At 32.9% G+C, this 19,667-nt stretch overlaps 1 long non-coding RNA gene across 1 annotated transcript; it reads left to right on the forward strand.

The window, feature by feature from the left end:
• The first annotated feature begins 1,971 nt into the window (after positions 1-1,971).
• LOC149918647 (uncharacterized) lies at positions 1,972-4,318 on the forward strand. Its single transcript, XR_016465622.1, has 3 exons — positions 1,972-2,076; positions 2,479-2,535; positions 4,174-4,318. It is a non-coding gene; the product is annotated as an uncharacterized LOC149918647 (long non-coding RNA).
• Positions 4,319-19,667: the final 15,349 nt, after the last annotated feature.

The raw sequence follows: 19,667 nt of genomic DNA on the forward strand, positions 1-19,667 counted from the left end.
AAAGGTCCCTTCCCACCCAAACCATTTTATGGCTCTATGATTCTATGATCTGTAGCGAGAGGAAAGGATAAGCAGAGAAGGAAAAGAAGTTAAGTTCATTTAAGCTATAGGAATTAATAGTGTGAAAAATATAATAGGTATGACTACACATCAAAAAGTTCAATAAAACAGATTATCTTAATAAGTATTCTGTTTTAAAGAGACTGTTTAGACTAGAGAATGTAGCATGTTGTAGTATGTTTTTCTAGAGTAACATGCATTGCTTGGCAATTTGTCTTAGGAAAAGATTAATATTTTATATTTTGCACACCAGCAATGACTTTCTGTGAGCATATTCTGTTGTTATTCCACAATGGGAAACTTTCTGATGTATGCATGAAAAAGTATATAAACTCACAGTACTCTATCGCTGCCTCTAGGCTTACCTATGAATATATGTGAATTCCTTTCCATTCCATAAATGTTTAATGTAACCCCATTTCTGCCTTTTTACTTTCTTTTATCTTCATAAAACAGTACTAACTTCCATCATCTCTTAACATCAAGACTTCTGTATTACAATCTATGTTTTTGGCATCTTAAAACACAGTTTATTTTTTTATTTTTAAATATGATACATAACATTTCAATTTCCTAGTCAAATCACAAGATAATATCACGTTTGTTTCTTGTCAGATTATTCAAATTTATAGTGACTGTGAAACTGTGTGTTTATGCACATAATTCCAAGCAAGTTCATTCCCTTCTCTTCCATTTATAACTTCCCCTCCCCTCCCCCACTCCTGCATATCATGCAAGAGGATCATAGTCCAGACTGAGGATATTTAGCTGCAGTTTTAATACATGTTTGTGTTGGAAGTTTGGTACAAGTTTGCTAAGGAGCAAAGGTGCTGAAAAAGGCTTTGAAATTCATTAACTATACACTAAAAGATATTTTCAATTTGCAATAGAAACAAAATCTCTGAATGCCTGCTGCTTAGTTTTATGCAGTGTTGACTTTGCTGGTACAGAACTTGCTCATTGCTTGCAATTGTTCTCCATTCCCGTGCAAACCTGAATATCAAATTAGAAAACTAAATCTTCACTGTTTTTCCACCTTGTACTTGAGATCAATTCCAGTTATCTCCTTCATTGTGACTTTTACTGTTATTAAAATGCAGCTTTTTCAAATGGGCCCATACTGCTAGATTGGCTATGCTAATTATATTGCCAGGAGTGTTTACAACTCTACTATTTTTATTATATTTCTCAACTTTATAAACAATTATTCTTTACTGTCTTTCATAGTATTGAATAGCATTCATATTTGAAGTTGTCGCTTCTGTTTTAACAAATCCAAAATTGTTTAATGTTATTAAACTATTTTTATCTTAAAACACTGAATCATTATAATTAATTTTCTCAAACAATTTAGCAAGTTATAAAATGTATGATAAGTTCTTTTTCATTTGTTGCATACAATTTGTCATCAGCACTGAGTCAGTAATTTACATTTTTAATGATTCTGGTGGCTTATATGTAGTTTTGCTTGGGATCTGTATAACTCCAAGCAACGGCATTAGTCTTTCTTATCTTATTTACTTTTAAAATTATTGCTAGAAAAATTCTTTGTTTTTAGTTCTCTGACTCCTTCCTTAGAATTCTGGGATTGATAAGTAATAATAATAAATTTATAATTAAAATTAATTGTTTAGAATGGTCCACAATCCAAATAGTTTTCTCTAGTTAAAAGTTCTGCCAATTGGCACCAGCAATTAGGTTAGATGTTGCCATGAAACAGAACAAATTTCTATAGCACTCTAAATCAGTTGCATGACTTTGCTTCCAATAATGCAAACATACATAGACAATTTAATCCTTTTCTATCCAGTGCAAGGAATTTTTCATTTTTTATTAAGATACTGATATATGGTGGTGTTGAAATCTGCTTCATTATAGTACATGTAAATGTTATATTTAATTGGCAGAAGGAGATGAAGAAGACTAGCTGCTTGGCATCCTGGGCTGCAGAGTGACCTCTGTGTGGAAAAGTGGGGACGGCCCCTTGCAATACACAGATGGTTCCAGCTAGATCAGGTAGCTTAAGAGTCCAGTCCAGTCTGACTCTGAATGTCACCAGGGATGAGGCCTTCCACTGCCTCTGTTCCAGTGCCTCACCACCCTATTATAAAAAACTTCTCCCTTATACCCAATCTAAATCTTCCCTCTTTTAGTTTGAAACCATTTCCCTGTGTCCTATCGCAGAAGACCCTGCTATTTTTATGGTTTTATAAGCTGAATACATTCATATATATACTGAATAGAAGACAAATGCTAATTTCAGAGTACACTTGGGTCAAATGTTAGATACTTGAAATGTAAATTATCTGCGCTTCGTATTCGACTGTAAAACTTACACCTACCAGGTTTTTTTTTTTTTTTTTTTTAGCTTCCAAGGTCTTCATTGAAATGATTCCAATATATCCTTTTGCTTTTCAGTGTCAATGAAGAAAGGAAGCTTAGAAGTTGTATTATTAAAGCACATTTGAAGAAGAAGTAAGACAAGTGTTAAAATCTTAATTGTGAAGTTCTACCAACTGAAGTAAATGAAATGCTGAAAACATGTGTACAGCTCTTGCATGTAAGATAGCAACTTAGAGAAAAAAACTGTTATTCCTAACTCATGATAACACAAGCCCTGATCTTCATGGTGTCTGCTGAGTCGTTTGAGATTTGAATGTCCAGTGTTCTTTGTGAAGTCTTTATGTAGTCAAATTGGCAGGTGAGAGTGATTTGTTCAGTAAAACTTGACTGAAATGTATCTACACTGTTTTTATAAGGACTGATTTCTATATTTAGAAGTTTTTAGTCAAGGCAAAAAGTGGAATCTTGGTATTTTTCTGTTTTTCATTTACATTTTATTAACAGTAGGAAATAGCTGAGAAGGGGAGCCTCAGTTATTGCATCATTCCTTAATGTTTCAATTTTGTCTTAAAAATGAGCCCTAGAAACTAAGCAAGCTCCATCTTGAAAATAATTATTTTTCTGACTCCTTCTATCTTAAAGTAGGCACTCACCAATCACCATTAAATTAAAGGTTTCTCTGATTCGATAATATTTTAAGATCATCGTCTTGGAGTATTGGATTCACTTCAGTTGATACTCAACTCCTTTAGGTACCTAAGTAGGTCCTATAAAAAAGCTGGAGAGAGACTTTTTAAAAGGGAATTTAATGATAGGACAAGAGATAATGGCTTTTAACTGAAATTGGATAAATTTAGATCAGATATTAGGAAGATACTGTTTACTATAAGGGTTGTAAGGCACTGGAACAGGTTACCCAGAGAAACTGTGGGTTCTATATCCCTGGAAGTGTTCGTGGCTAGGTTGGATGGGGCCCTGGGCAACCAGATCTGGTTAAAGATGTCCCTGTCCACCACAGGATGCTGGAACTAAATGACCTTTAAGGATCCCTTCCAACCCCTGCCATTCTACAATTCTGTGATTCTATCATTCTATCGTTCTGAACGTTAACAGTAATTTAAAACTGATTTATCAAAGTAATAAGTCAAATATATACATTTTAAATACAACTTTTCAGATATTATTATTAAAATAGCTGCTTAAAATTCTGATTAGGTAGTATACTTTATGCCACTTTATCCCAGTTTAAAGGTATGACAAAGCTTATTTGGGTAATAAGTAAATAAACAGATAAACGAAATAATAAATTGAAATAGGGTGTTTATCTTCCAAATCAGACTTGAGTTATTATGTGTATCATAATATTTTCAACCACATTTATATATTTTTTTTGTTATTAACTTGAAACACAGAGTTAGAAATATACCTAAAATAGTAACGGAATATATTTTCTATGTTTTAAATATAAATGCAAATATTAAAAACAAACAAGCAAACAAAAGAAAACCTCACCTTGAAGACTTTAAAAATTAGCTTATATAAATTAATCAAGTTTACATGGGCTTCAATTAAAACTTCTTATGAATAAAAAGAATAAAGGCATACCAGTTTAATCTTAAAATATGCTTATATACTAATGACAGTATAGCAAATATACCAAAATTAACATATCTAAGCAGATCTATAAATTGGCACTGCTGTTTTATTATTGAGTAGTTATTTATGATGCGTATGTGTTTCTTCATTATGCTTTTTTATTTTTTTTCTTAGCTCCTTCCATTCATCCAAATCTGTATAGAGACTGAAAGAAGTTTTGGAAGCGATTTTTGCCAGAATTGCTAAAAGCATAAGGAAACTATCAGATGCAGTTTTCAGTAATTTAAATTTCTAATATTTGATTTTTAAATGATGAAACATCCAGTAACCCAAATGACCTTGTACAAACATGCGTGGAATAAATTATTTCAAATGAAAGCACAAAAATTATTTGTTCAGCTGTTCTAGTGACTAGAAGGTTAGGAACAAAAGCTATTATTGTTCAGTGTATTTTTTCACAGGAAATAGACAGTGGCAAACATACAGTAGTTCAACACATGAGATCAAGAGACAGAGTTTTTATAGTAAACCAAAACCATATGTCGGAAGAGCTCAAGACCTTTACAGAAATTATTAGTTATATTTGCCTTTGAAAGCAAGGAAAGTTTACAGAGAATCATGTACCTGATTAAGAAAAAAACAGGTTACAAAAGCTCAGATTATTAACTCATTCAAGAAAAAGTATTTGCCATTCACACAGTTTTTGTATATGGCAGTAACTTATCTATATAGGATTTGAATTTTACTTTCATTTGATTTTGGATACGATTACTTCTTCATACTACTGAACAACTTCAGAAGTAGGAAAATGAGAAGTAGGAAATTGAGTAGTGTGCTCAATTTTGGGCCCCTCACGACAAGAGAGACATTGAGACCCTGGAACATGTCCAGAGGAGGGCAACGTAGCTGTGAGGGGTCTGGAGTACAAATCTTATGAAGAGAGGCTAAGGGAGCTGGGATTGTTCAGTCTGGAGAAGAGGAGGCCCCAGGGTGATCTTATCACTCTCTACAACTACTTTAAGGGGAGGTTTTGTTGAAGCGGGAGTCAGTCTCTTCTCCCATGTAACTAGCAATAGAACTAGAGGGAATAGCCTCAAGTTTAGCCAGGGGAGACTCAGATTGGTTGTTAGGAAATACTTCTTCTCTGAGAGAGTGGTCAGGCACTGAAATGGGCTGCCCAGGGAGATGGTGGAGTTACTATTCCTGGAGGTGTTCAAGAAACTTTAGATGTTGTACTGAGGCATATGGTTTAATGGGAAATATTGGTGATAGGTGAATGGTTGGACTAGATAATCTTAGAGCAGCTTTGGTGATTCTGTGATTCTATGATCATAAACTATGCTAAATGGATTTCATAGAATATCTTAAATATGGTGAGGCTTAGGCCACAAGTATTATTGATAACTGAATATGTTGTATTGCCTATTCATCTACTCTTGGGTAAATATGAAAAAATATATACATTACATAGAATTCTTGAATACTTAATAGTAATAAATTCCTATTGTATCATAGTTTGGGGAAATCTTGATGAATTTCTTCAAATAACAATCATGCAACTGTATGTTCAGTTAAATTTCATTTGTAGCATTCTGCAGTTTGACCTACCTCTGCACTGTGAATAAGGTGCTATATTATAATTTATCATCTTTCATATGATAAATTAAGCTTGTTTTTATGATTCTTTTAAAACTTGTATTGGTTTGATATTACAGACTTTCTGAACAGGAATGTTGTCATATTGAAAGGTTTTTGAAAGCAGTCATCCATATTCACTCTTAGCAGAGTGCATCTGAGACACAATCTGAATTTGTTCTTTTCATGTGACTTGATGCTTTCTTTTACTAGAAGAATTAGAAAGACTGTAGAAAACTTAGGTCATAGTTTTATACTGACTTTGGGGGGAAAAAAATGACTACTTATATACTTTTTGATTGTAGTATAAATGTAAATGAGCAAAAAAAAAGAAGAAAAGAGAAATCATTTTAGTCCTTTCTGCTGGGAAGGTGTAAACATCACACGTGAAGCCACAGTGATAAATAGTGTATCTAATTGGCATCCTTGCTGATCGTTTCAGAGAGATAAATGGTCAAAGAAAATGAGCTACCCTCTTGTACCTAGAGATGAATCTCCCACCACAGGATTAATGTACTTTTGCGGTGATTGTTTTCCAACACTGCCACACAAAATCGGCCAATACTGCTTACTGTTAGAATTCTTCTTAAAATGCATGATTAAAATAAACATATAATTGTTAACACTGTGGTTGAGAAAAAAGGCATATCATGTTTGTTAAAGGACTACAGCAACAATTAATTTTATGGCTAGTGTTTTAGGTTTGGAAAGTCTTCAGACTTGGTAATAAGGATGACCTACGTTAAGTATTCTGATAAGATATCAGTAAATGTGTGTGGGTACTTTTAAGACACTTTGAAAAGTAAGTTTAACAACACAAGCTCAGGGGATATCACAATGTAAGATGATGTAAATATAATCTTAACCAGTAAGATAAGATATATTATCTGTCTTATAAGATATATGGTCAGCAGATGTAGTTCCCATTGATATGTACTTTGAATTGATTAGCAATAAAACAAGGGCTATGTGGCAGAAAAAAACCCTGTGTTCTGAAAAGACACCTTATTGAAATCCGTATTATTTGTTCTGCCTCTACTAGCCTAAATACCAAATATGAAACAAATATTTTGCTGATTTTATCATAATACATACAAGATATTAGTGAAGAAGAGTTGTCGAACTTGCATTTTTTATTTTATCAGGCAAATAAGCATTATCTTCTAGAATACTGAAGTCTAGCTTAGATGTACTCAAAATGACGAAAGAAGTAAGGGAAGGTCCGTTCCAACACTGAAGATTCTATGATTCTATGATTTCTTAACTCTATCAGGAGTTAAGAAATGCTAACTCTTTATCATTTCACCATGGTGTTACTTATAGTTATAATGTATTATAAAGCACAGTGATATACACATGTTAATTTTGTATTTGTTAGTATCTAAACATAAAAAAATAGTTCCTCACATTACATCTTGTTATAATTTTTCATGGAGTTGAAACATTAAGTCATATTAAATTATTCTGTGAAGGTACACCTTCTGAGTGCTGGCTATCCTTGCTCTCTTTAAAAATAAAAATTGAAAAAAACAGGATAAACTTAAGTTGAACCAGAAAAGCAATACTACGTTACCAGTTCTGCATGTACAATGTTCACAAATACTTTCCAAGGAAATATTATTCAATATTATATATATATATACAGAAAATATTATATATGTACAACATATTTTTCAATATACTGTAAATATCTCCAAACAAGGTTCAGATTTGTTCTAATAATGTCATATATCCTTGAAATCTGGCAGTAGTTGCAATGTCTATAAAAAATTTTTTTACTTTATGAAGTGTAATGCTGCCTACATAGTATAAAAATACCCTTTAGCTTTTGTGTCTAAATAAACATATTACATTATTAGTTTGGAAATGCTACCCTTATGTGTAAGTTGGATTGAAAGTAATGCCTCTTATTTATTTCCATGGAAATTACAACAGATATGAAGAGCACAGTAACACTATTTGATAGATCAAATTCTCAGCTACAAAACATTATTTGTCAACACAGATATCACCATTATATATGTATTCTCACACATGATGAGCAAGAGCTTTCATATCACATTCATAAAAATCTGCACCAATGAAGGTGACTCTGTTGCTGCTGCAACACCACTGCTGAAACACACCACTCACCACCTCACTGTGCACACATCTACTGTGCTCTCCATCAACATTCAGCAAGCATTGATGAATGTCCGTGGGTGTAATTTTTTCTGCATGGAGAAATTCAATTGCACACCTTTACTTCATACTCCATGTCAGATGGCTTTTTGTCAGACTGCCCCTCTGCTGCCATTTGTTGCACAGCAACAAAATATATTGGAATATTGATGGAGTTCAACCTCTACTGCCATGCTACAAACATCCACCTCAGACAATGTGGGCCAAAATAATAAAATAAGAGGCATTACTTTCAGAGCAGCCCTATTATCTTTTTAAATAAATATCTATGCTGTAAGAGAACTGTACTTCAATAACCTACATAAACACACTGCATACACACACTGACCTTAAAATTACATGTTTGACAGTACACAGTTTCTCAAGGGTTTTATTGCAAACTTTGAGTCTTACTAACTGTGATTTTACAGCAAATGACAAAAGATAATTAAAGAAAAAAGTTCTTTGAATAAAAGCATTTTTCCATAGATAAGATAAAATCATCATTTTCATACATGAATGATGAAAGAAAAAAAATTACTCACCTTATCCTTTTTCAACTCATCTGATCAAAAGGACCTAGTAAAACACAATGTTTTATACTTCAAATGTTTTTAGTTTAGGACATCGTATAGCAAATCATCGTATGCAAATCATGGTCTAGGCGTTAGTTGAGATTCTGGAAGCAAAAAAAAAATATGTCTGGAAAAGAACTTTCTGGATAAAGAAAAGAGGCTCCAAACTAAGATCCTTTAATTGGACGTTGCGGATCTAAATAGTTTCCCTAGACCATAATTTTAAATATAGCTGTTCATTCTTCTAATGTCAACATATGAACAGTCTTGTTGAGACTGCTGTTTTATCCTATTTTTTTTTTCCCTCTACAAATCATGTTAGTATTTTCTGCTTTTCCACTATTTTAGTGGTTCTAGATGTTTTTTCCTTTCGTTGACTGAAAAAAAAAAATAATATCTTCTTTTTTTTCTGATCTATTTTACTTCAGAGCTCTGGCAGATTAACTACAAAGGAGAAATTAAGCTGAGTACAGTCTGAACAGCCTATAGTTTTACGTCTTGTGTTTTTCTCAAAAAACTCAAGAACTCTGTCTTGAGATAATAATTCTGAAGAAACCTCTCACCAAACTAAAGATAGTCTTCATCATTCTGTGGTCTACTGGTTTATTAGTTTATAACTAAGGATGGGAGATGTGAGAAATTGGTTTTAATCCCTTGGGGGAAAGGAAGGAATGAAGTCTAGTTTTCTCACAGTGTGGAAAACCAATAACATAATAATAACATAAAAATCAGACTGTTATTTGTTTTAAATATAAATTCACATTAATGAACAAAACACAATGGTTGTGGTGTTGTTCATGCACAGGAAAGTTAAACACACATTATACGGTCTTCAGAGGATTTCCTGAAAACAGGTGCCTTCAGATGACAGATTCACAGATCTCTATATAAGAGCATCAAGGAAGCATTTTTAGATGGAAAAAAAGTTAAGAATTTGGCATTTGAAAAATTACAGTAATCTGTTATTGTTGTTTTGGTTTCCCATCATGTGGATTCAAACTATTTAATTCAGCTGTTAAGGATCAATATAGTAGTTTCTATTTATGTCCCTAGGGCAAAATTTAAATAGATCCCTTTGTTTTTCAATGAAGGTATGTTTGGGTTCTCCAAAATTTTACTATGAAAATTTTGCTTTCAGACAATGTACTATGATCATGTTTTACTTCCGACATCATTACGTGAGAAAATAACTAGAAAATGAATAATAGTCACTATTAACTTTTTATTGTAATAATCTCTTTCTTCCCATCATACCCCATTCCCTTCAGCAAAGGCATTCTTTTTTTCTTCCTTCTACCTTGCATCTGTTCTCATTTTACTCTTTTGCTGCCTGGCACTCTCATGCTTTTTGCAGGGAAGTACAGGGAGTGACACCTTATACTCAAGCTTGATAAATGAATTCTTTGCCTTCTTGTTTCTTGGTAAGTGGACCATTAAGATGTATGTCCTTGACTTTCACTGTCGGTAGTATGAAAGAATTTAACAAGAAGAGAATTTACCATTGAGTAAATTTTATTTTACTTCCAGCATATGTCTAATTATAAATTTTGTATAAAATTTCACTAACAAACTATATGATTGAAAATGTAGTAGAGGGATTAAAATGTGATATGCTTCGTGTTTTCACAAGTCTTGTGGAAGTTTGATGTTTTAACACCTTAACTTAAGCTTCCATTACCACTTCTAATACTTGAAGATTATAATGTGGAGAAAAAGAAAGAAAGAAACTCTTCTGAACCAGTTTTTATAATGCATATCCTTAACTGACAATAAGTAATTGGAGAAGGATTTTTTGTAAGATTTGACCTTGACATTGTTTGTATAGGCCTCCAAAGCAATTACTGTAGAAACTGAAATGGAAAACAATGGCAAAAAGCGGACAGAAATGCTTGAATTAGTGCAAATCACAAACATAGCTGAGTGGTATTAGATGACAGTTTACTTTTAATGAAGGAAGACATGAAGTAATTAAATCTTGACATACAATTATGAAAAATATCAGGTAACGAGCCTGCTATGCAATATAAAATAAGAAAAGACATTTTCTGAAAACTTGCCTGATGCTCTGTCATCTGAGACTGTTCTTTATGAGTGCAGGGTGAAGGTCAAGGAGGTATCTCAACTCCATCAATCCTTTGGACAGTTACAAATGACCTTTCACTTTTCATAAGACATTCAATATTCTGAATGGGGGGGATACATTTTTCTGTGTTTAGAAAATAGCAAAATTGAAACCTTTTATAGCAAGCAAGGTGCATTTATGTTTGAAAATCCTGTTCAGATTAATTCTTAAATATTCATTGACACCAATATCTCATTTAAATGAATTAAATGATTTTAGAGTGCTGTGTCTGTCTCAAGATATACTTTACCTTTTCATATTTGTATTGCAATAAATATGCTATTTTGTCTATTGTTTAAAATGTACTTTGTTGTTTTCAAGTAATGTTTTAGAACACAGCAGTGCTTTCGTATGCCCAGTGTTGTTCCAATTAGCTCTTAATGCAAATCCAAGAATTACACCACATTTTTGTTACACATTTCTTTAGCAAGGATTAAATCTTGAAGTCTGGCTTATTTGTTTTTTGGTTTTTGTTTGTTTGTTTGTTTGTTTGTTTGTTTGTTTGTTTTCTAACAAATGTACAGAAGCAGTGCTGCCAAAACGTGTACTACCAGATAAGTGTTACTATGTGACTTAAAGGGTTTAACTCTAATCCACATATGTTTCAGTATGCAACCAAAGCTCGCTCTTTATATTCTTTAGTTCCAGTGGTGCTGGTTTAGATAAATGTCAAGGATTTTACTGTTATTATTTTTGTACTGAGCAAAACAATGCAGGCAAGCTATAATTTAACCTGTATTTGGAAATTTCTAAATACTTTTTTTTTTTTTCCCAGATTGATTTTTTTTTTTTTTTTCCATTTGTAACACAAAGTGGAGAAACATGGAATACTAAAGTTAAAACTAACAACTGTTGCTAGATCTGTCTTGACACTGCATGTTATGAGTAGGCAATCCTTTCACTACATAAAAATGTGCTTCAGTTTATAAATATTAGGTTCCTCTGAAAGTAATGCCTCCTATGTACTTCCGTGGAAACTACAAGAGATATAAAGACGATAACACTATTGGATGAAGCAAATTGTCATCTACAAACCAGTGTTTTTCAACACAGTCATCACCATAAGCTATGTATTTTTGCCAATGATGAACAAGAGCCTGCATCCTATGCTCCTAAAAATCTGCACGGCCATCTGGAACGTGGTTTATCTTTCACGTTGCACTCATCACTGCTGAAACACACCACCCACTATCTGGCCTCAGCAAGCATAAATGAATATCAATAAATGTGATTTTTTCTGTGTAGGAAGAAAAGTCACACTTTTGCTTCATACACATTCCATGTCAGATGACATTTTGTCAGACTGCCTCCCTATGGCCATCTGTCACACCACAACAAAAAGTAACAATATTGGTGAGAAGGTTCAACTTCTCCATGTCACCACTTTCTGCTACTGATGTCATGGCCCAACATAATAAAATAGAAGGCATTATTTTGGTGCATTCCTCATTTTATTCAAGGTCAGTGATGGGCAACAATTAGAAATAAAGCATAAGCACCTTTATTAGCCTTTAAGGGCTATTCAGAACAGAACTACTAAAACAGTATTCAGAATCTCAATTTGAATATACCAAAGTGATATTCATTGTATCTTCATAATCAATTTTCAAAAATAATTCTTGCTACAGTCTTCAAAATCTTGTAATTTGTATCTGTATTTTACTATGTAGTCAGTACCTTACACCAGATAAGATGATCTACTCAGACCAGTGTATGTCATGAGTTAGCACAATTTGTGAAGTATCTTTACTTTCTAGTTTTCTTCATAAGTAAGTTTTGAAATAGAAAAATGGGAAAAAACATTTCTGAACATTTTAGGGAATGACTCCAGAACAAATATTGTCAGACCACAGAATCACAGAATGACCAGGGTTGGAAGGGACCTCAAGAATCATGAATCTTGTTGTTATGGAAACAGATACCAATAAAAGTTAGTGAGTCAAATGGTTGGAAAAACAGGAAAAAAAAAAAGTTTCAACTTTCATGAATTGTCTGTACTAGTCCTATCTGCAAAACTTAGACGTCCAAAAGCAGAAATAACAGTAATTTTTTTCCTCCTTTTCCTGTAAAAGACTTCCTGCAAGTGCCTTTCCTGTAATTTTGAAAATTAATTAAATATTTAAATTATTTCTTTCTTGTGATGGTGGAAATGTGTATTTTAACAGAGAACTTCTGAGAAAACTGCTTAAAACTTCTCTTATCCTGATGAGACTTAACACAGTAATCTATGAGCAATAATTTGGCACAAACAAGTGCAAAGTTTCAATGAATGCTACCATTAATCGTTGTTGAGTTAAAGCATATACGGCAATACATACCGAAACACAATATTATAGGTAAAAATAAATAAGATGCCAGTGCTAGGCATTTCTTATTCTGTTAAGCTGTTATTCACTTAAATGGGTGAATGTTAATTAGTCACTCAGTCCAAAGTTTGCACCTTAATGAACCTGTCAGATTTAAATTGGTGTCATGGCCTCAGCGTGAGAGGAGATCTTTTCTTATACATAGGTTAACATAGCAGAAATAGAAACTCAGTTGATTAGTGTTTTTTGCTGTTAAGATTTCTGCCTTTTTGGTCTGAAACTAAGGCTCAAACTGTGAAGTGGAAAGAAACCAGAAGTGCACAAAAGTTTAACATGACTAAAATCTAGTGAAATAAAATGAATTTAAATATATTCATGACTTCGATTGTAGGTCAAATACTTACTTATCTATAAAAGCAGTAACTTTTTGCTGGAAAGATATATTGAAACAATACACTATCCCCTTGAAAAAAAGGCAAACAATAGAAATTAAACACAGAAAAATTATATAAATGCAACATTATTGTGAAGATTTTACATTAACAAAAATAGGAAAACTCAATTTTGGTTCCCAGAACAACCATCATTCAGTATTACTGCAAATACACAAAAATACACTGAAGTTAATACTGCACAGGATATGGCACAGAAACACACAGAAAGTGCAAAGCAATGGAATTACAATTGCTGTGGGAATCATACTTCAAATTTAATGACATTTGTTTGTGTCATATCTCGATCATAATGTTGCATTAACATAGTCATTTGCATTTAATTCTATATTACGTTCCCAGTTTAGAAGAACACATTTGCAGTTTCTCATGTCTTTGCTTCCATCAATGATTGAAAATTATATACTTTCCAAGATTATTTTGACGGAATTATATATAACTTCATGATGGAACATCTTATTACCCTGGCAAGAGACCTTGATTCAGGAAGGAGCTTGTGAAGGAGTTAGGTACTGGTAACTACAAGTACTGTTTTTAAAGATGGTTTATTAACTGTGCTATTATATTATTATACCTGTACTTTCATAGATGAATATTCTGTTATTAGATATGTAGTACTTCTTCAGCAACTACTTCTTCAATGTAAGTGGTCTAAATTAATTAAAAAAATAGAAATTTATAATCCAGTTAAAGTTCAGTTTGTGCTTTATTTATTTCTTTTGAGAATACAAGGCATCAAACTGGGAAGTATACAGTCATTTAAGATAAAGGTTTATAAGATTTTATCTTCTGCTACTGAAAAGCACAGATGGAACCAAGCTGTACAGCTAATAATCAGGATACAGAGAACCATACTGGGGAGACAAAGTAATACATAGAATGAACTTTTAATTTGAAGGTAGTCTAATAGGCAACAAGGCACATGACATAAATGATATATAGTAGTTATTAAATATTCAATAATATTTTGAAGGGAGTCTGAATTTACTTGTATGTGATATTTTTATCAAAATGGAGATTCCCCTAAAAAATTTGCTTATAGACCATGAGTCTTTTCTTCTCACAAGAAAACAAGCAAAAACAGTTGTACTGTTCATTTCTTATAAAGAAACACCACTTAAATGAAGATACAAATTGTAAGCACCAAAGATAAAATACTGATTCCTGAAAGAAGCGAAAAAAATCTAATCAACAAAAACAAAAAAAAGGAAAGTACTTCACTTTCAGCTTAATATTTTTAAAACCAAGTTCTAACATGTTTTATTGAGTATATATAGTGAGGTCTGACAGGAACTCAACATCTCCATTCATTCAGAAAGATTGCAAAGGATAGGGCATATTGCCAGGGCAAGAGTTAACAGAGTGTGGGAGCAATGGAAAATAAATATAAAAAAATAACTGCACTAGATAAGCGAGGGAAATTAGAATATATATATATAGTATAAAAATGTTAAAATAGAAAAATATAGATATTTTGAGTTTAAATTTAGACAGTTGCTTTTTTTTTCTGCATTCTGCTGTATAAATATCTCTACTAGGGTGTTATTCTGCACTCAGTCCACAATTTTGAGCTGTTTGCTGACAGTACTCAGGTTGTCAATCCTAAGTATTAGTTAGAGATATGAGAAAACAGTACATACAACTCTTTGTCAAGAATTTTACCTTTAAGACTTCCATGGTTAAAATGTTCCAACTACTGGTATATGATTGATACATAAAATTACAGCAAAACTACAATTTATGACTTATTTAAAAATAATTTATAACTTATTTTTGGTAATAGAAATACCCTATATAAAAAATCCCTGACATTCTCTGAAAGAGTATCTACATTCAGTATAAGAGCCAAACCCAGATACTAATTAAATTAGCAGTGCAGTCATATTCAACCCCTACATGGATAGATGAAGTAGAGATAATGAAACAGTTTTATTGTGGAATATCTTTAGTTTACAGTAGTCACATGTAGGCTCCGACTGCATAAATTGCATATTCAGATACATATATATATATTTTTAAAGACACACAGATTTGAAGTTCATTAGGGACTATTCAATCACTTAATCAAATTTACTTTGTATCACAGAGCATAAAATTTCACTCTGATACTTATTTATTTAACCTAGAAACTTCTATTTTTGGAAAAATATTTTTTCCAGAAAGGCATACAGTCTTGAAGAACTGAAGTTATACAGCACTCAGGATTAGCTTGTTTCACTCAGTAGAATTAAAAAAAAATATGCTCCTTCTGACTTGAAATTGGTTGTCTCTGGCATTCCACTGTTGGGTCTCATTATGCCTTTCTGAAATATATCTCTAGTACACTGTGTTTTTCTTTTTGTGAAATCCCTGAAAAGTATATTCATGTGCAGTCTTTTTTTTTTTTTTTTTTTTTTTGATTTAAACAAAATGTTGAATAATTTTATGCACTTACCCGCATGAACTCTTATATTTCAAGATGCTCTTGAATCATGTCTCAGAATGGGAAGTCTTATATATTCTGTCAATTACATTTAGGAAGGTGACTTCACTCCCTTCTCCATTGAGGCCAAAATATTACAAAGCCTAATGCTGAAAATTTGTTGAGATGGAGATCTTAGAAAAAGTTTAAATAATTTAATTTATTGTTCTCATTCATCTTTTTCTGTTATGGATGTTGTAAATAACTAATTAAGCAAACAGAACACGTAAAGGGCTTTCAAAATATACTTAATGTATTTAAAAAGTGATTTTACTTACAAAAAACAATACCTTCAGAGAATATGCATTATACTTGAGAAGAAGGCAAGGCAGTATAGGACAGAAATCTTCTAAATTCTCTTTAAAGCTGTGATGGCACTGAATTATGAAAACCAAACCAAAATTCAAATGTAGTTAGAAGCTGATGAGTTAATTGCACTCCTGGAATGGAGTTGCTGACTTGAAACTGAAGCCATATTCAGCATCCATATTCTGTGAAATATGTCTTTTATTCCATCACTTTTCTGTTTAGGGGCACTGAAGAGATTTGTAATTTAGATATTTTTTTCTGCATTTATTTACCATGGAACTGGAGCATTAATCTTTAACTCTTGGTGCACTACATTATGTTGTGATGTGTAATAGAGATAACAAAAGTCATAAAGCTATGACAAATAGATAACTGATTTGTTCCTTCCACAGAAATTTTTACAAAGAAGACACTATCATGTTTGTCATATGTAGTACAAGATTACTATGGATTATTTTTATAGTAGTTATATGGAAGCGGATGTGGAATATGGATCAAAAAGAACATCAGCAATGAAAACAAACACACATAAAACAGTTACTTTAGTTATTTGCAGTAAGAGATATACAGAAGTGAAAAAATCTCAGTAAATAAAAATGAAGAAAAGTGAAAAGTTATTTAATGTGCCCTTCTCCTGATTCTCTACTACAGCTTAACTCTCTGAACAATCATAACAGGATTTCTGTTTCTTTATTTATTCATTTATTTATTTGGAAACTTCTGAGCAGATAGATCTTTTGGCTATTTTATGCAAATTTCTGATATTTGGGAAGTAATTGTTCCTAGCTGTGTCCAAAGAAAAGTTGTCTCTCATAGAAGACATCCTACATTTTCATTGAAAATTTGATATTTAATAACCACAGAAAACATAGGTGTGAGTAAAATAGATAACTTCAGAAAAGCTATTAAGCCCTATGCATACATATCTTTTCTCCCACTCCCCTTTTTGTGTGTATTTGTGTGTAGATTCAAATATGATTTCAATTCCATCTCTAGAGCTCTATACTCTCAGTAAATTTGCATTCAATTATAATTCTTATGTTCTTTTCATATTATTGAGGCAATGTCCAAGGATATAACTGAAGATTCTTAATAACTTGTAAAGAGTTAAGAGTAGTCAGTCTTAGTTTTGTACCCAACCAGTAAACTCTTATCAGAGTTCAGTGTCTTGAATTCTGTGAATACTTTTCTCCAATGTCCTTTCCAGTGAAGTTTTACAGTGTTCCTCCTAATGAATTGTGAAATGCCATCTAGAACATTCAAGATCCAAGTACCCAAAATTGTAAAGTTTACCCTAATGTCCTGGAAGGAAATAATACTTTTTTTTTTTTTTTTTAACATAATACAAACAGCACAATGAATATTACTTATCTTAGTATCACTGCAATAAGTAAATAAGTGCCCTTCTGGGATTGTTCAGTGACTGTAAAAACTACAGAAGTAATAGCAAAAGCTTCTTATTAACAAACATGCTCTTGCATGTTCATGAATGGCTGTACATTGTTTATCAATGGACTGCTGCTGTAAAGCCTTTTGACTCAAAATCTAGAAAACAGTATGATGTAAAGTAGTGTAGTAGATGTAGCAGTGTCCTGAGAACTATTGTATTCAAGTTACTTTCACAAATCACAAGCTGCAGCGAAGAGAGTGTCAGTCTCCTTTCTCAGGAAGGGAGATATGATAGGATGTGAAGGAATATTCTCAAATTATGCTAAGGGAGATTTAGATTGGACATTAGGGAGAATCTATTCGTGGAGAGGGTAGTCAGTCTTTGCAAGGGGCTGCCCAGAGAAGTGGTAGATTTGCCTTTTCTAAAAGTAATTAAGAGATGTGTGAGCGTGACACTAAAGGACATTATTTAGTGATGAAGTTCAGTAGTCAGGTTAACGGTTTGACTTGATGATCTTGAAGATCTTTTCCAACCTAGACAATTCTATGGTTCTATACACCACACTTCTCTTTTCTCTTCACTCCTTCTCAGCTCTCTTAGTACAAGTGTCACTGTGTTCCAGAATTAGTGAATTTTAACTGAAGTGGGCCATTTTTGAAAAAAACACAGTCCAAAACTTTTGGCAGCACCTAAGTGTTTTTATCAATGACCAAATACCAACTGCTATGGCTAATACTATAACTGTGAATTTTTTATGTTTACCACTTACTATAATGGCTAGTTAAACATTACCTGATTGACAACAAAATAAATACAGAATTGTTGTCAGATATGTAGAAACAAGTTTGAGCTGTCTGAAATGTGGATAACAGAATTGGACAGAATATCATTGTAATTTAAACTTCTGGGATACTGATGATGCTTTCAGACTTTGGCTATCTGTTGCTCAGAAACTACATATTCCTTTTGCTGATTAGGTTCTATATGCCGAGGAACCTTCCTAATGAACAGACATGCAGGAATCTGTTTGCATTCCCTTTACACTGAGGCTTGTTTCTGTTTTGTACTACATGCCCTGATTGGTTTGTTTGTTTGTTTGCTTGTTTGTTTGTTTTAGGAGGTTTACTTTCCCTAGCATTGAGGAAACAGAAGCACTGGAACATGTTATGGGTAATTGCAAAAACAGTTAGTAACCCAAACTTGGAAAGCCCTTGGCTGCTTCTGTTTGTGGGTTAAATCAAGCATGAAGTCGTAGGAGCAAGAATCGTCTTTTCCCTGCACTGAGTTATCAGGACGGGAAGGAATTGGGCTGGTGCAGAAACTGGAAAAATCAAAGCAGCTGAGTTCCCCTAGGGTGCTCTTTTCATTATCATTCAGTGAGTAGCTCTGGCTAGAAATAATGCTGCTCATGTACTGTGCTTCCTCCTCCTGGCTATAATGAATCACAGTTTGCCAGTGTGATGCATACACCTTGACTTTGGTACTAATCCACTATCATAGCTACCTATTTCCTTCTAACATGAGACAAGGGTATGTTCATCTGGAGTAGAAGTCTGAACGGAAGCACCACTTTTTGTCATCCTGGCAATGTGCCTTTGATTTTACACAGCTTTTAGGCACACACTGGGAGACTGGTGATTGAAATAAGCTGGTAGTTGGTTCAGACAGCTGACTGGCATTCTCACCTCTTTGACTCTTGCAGTTCTCACTCATTATATGTTTCCTTAGACTTTATTCCTACTAGTTATTTCTCTTTCCCTACTGTTTCCTTCCCATATGGATTTACCATATTTTTAAACTTATTATCCTATCTGATAGCAACTTTATTGCTGATTGCTTCACAGTTGTCTATATATCTCAACTAATTTTGTTATGTATCTGTGTATATCTATGCACCTGTATATTTTCTTGGTTAATTATCTCTAGCATTTTGGTTGTTGGTTTGGATTGGGTTATTTGGGTTATTTGTTTTGGTAGTGTGTAGGACAGTAAGTTTTTCTGGTTTAGCTATCTGTGCATTTATTTCTTAATTTTCAAAAGGAAGTCTTTCTTACTATAAAGAGACTTAGATAAATAAATTAAGAATGAAAAAAACTATGTCCCTGTCATTGTAACCCAATTCCCCATGTATATTAGGTGAGGTATGAAACACACCTTCTGTCACCCAAACGACTTTGTTGTATCTTGGAACAGTAGAACAGTAATAATATCAAGTGGGTATAAAGGTTGTTGTTTAAAATATTATCAGCAATCTACTC

This window comes from Phasianus colchicus, chromosome 3, assembly GCF_987193195.1.
Source record: "Phasianus colchicus chromosome 3, bPhaCol1.hap1.1, whole genome shotgun sequence".
NCBI classification, from domain to species: domain Eukaryota; kingdom Metazoa; phylum Chordata; class Aves; order Galliformes; family Phasianidae; genus Phasianus; species Phasianus colchicus.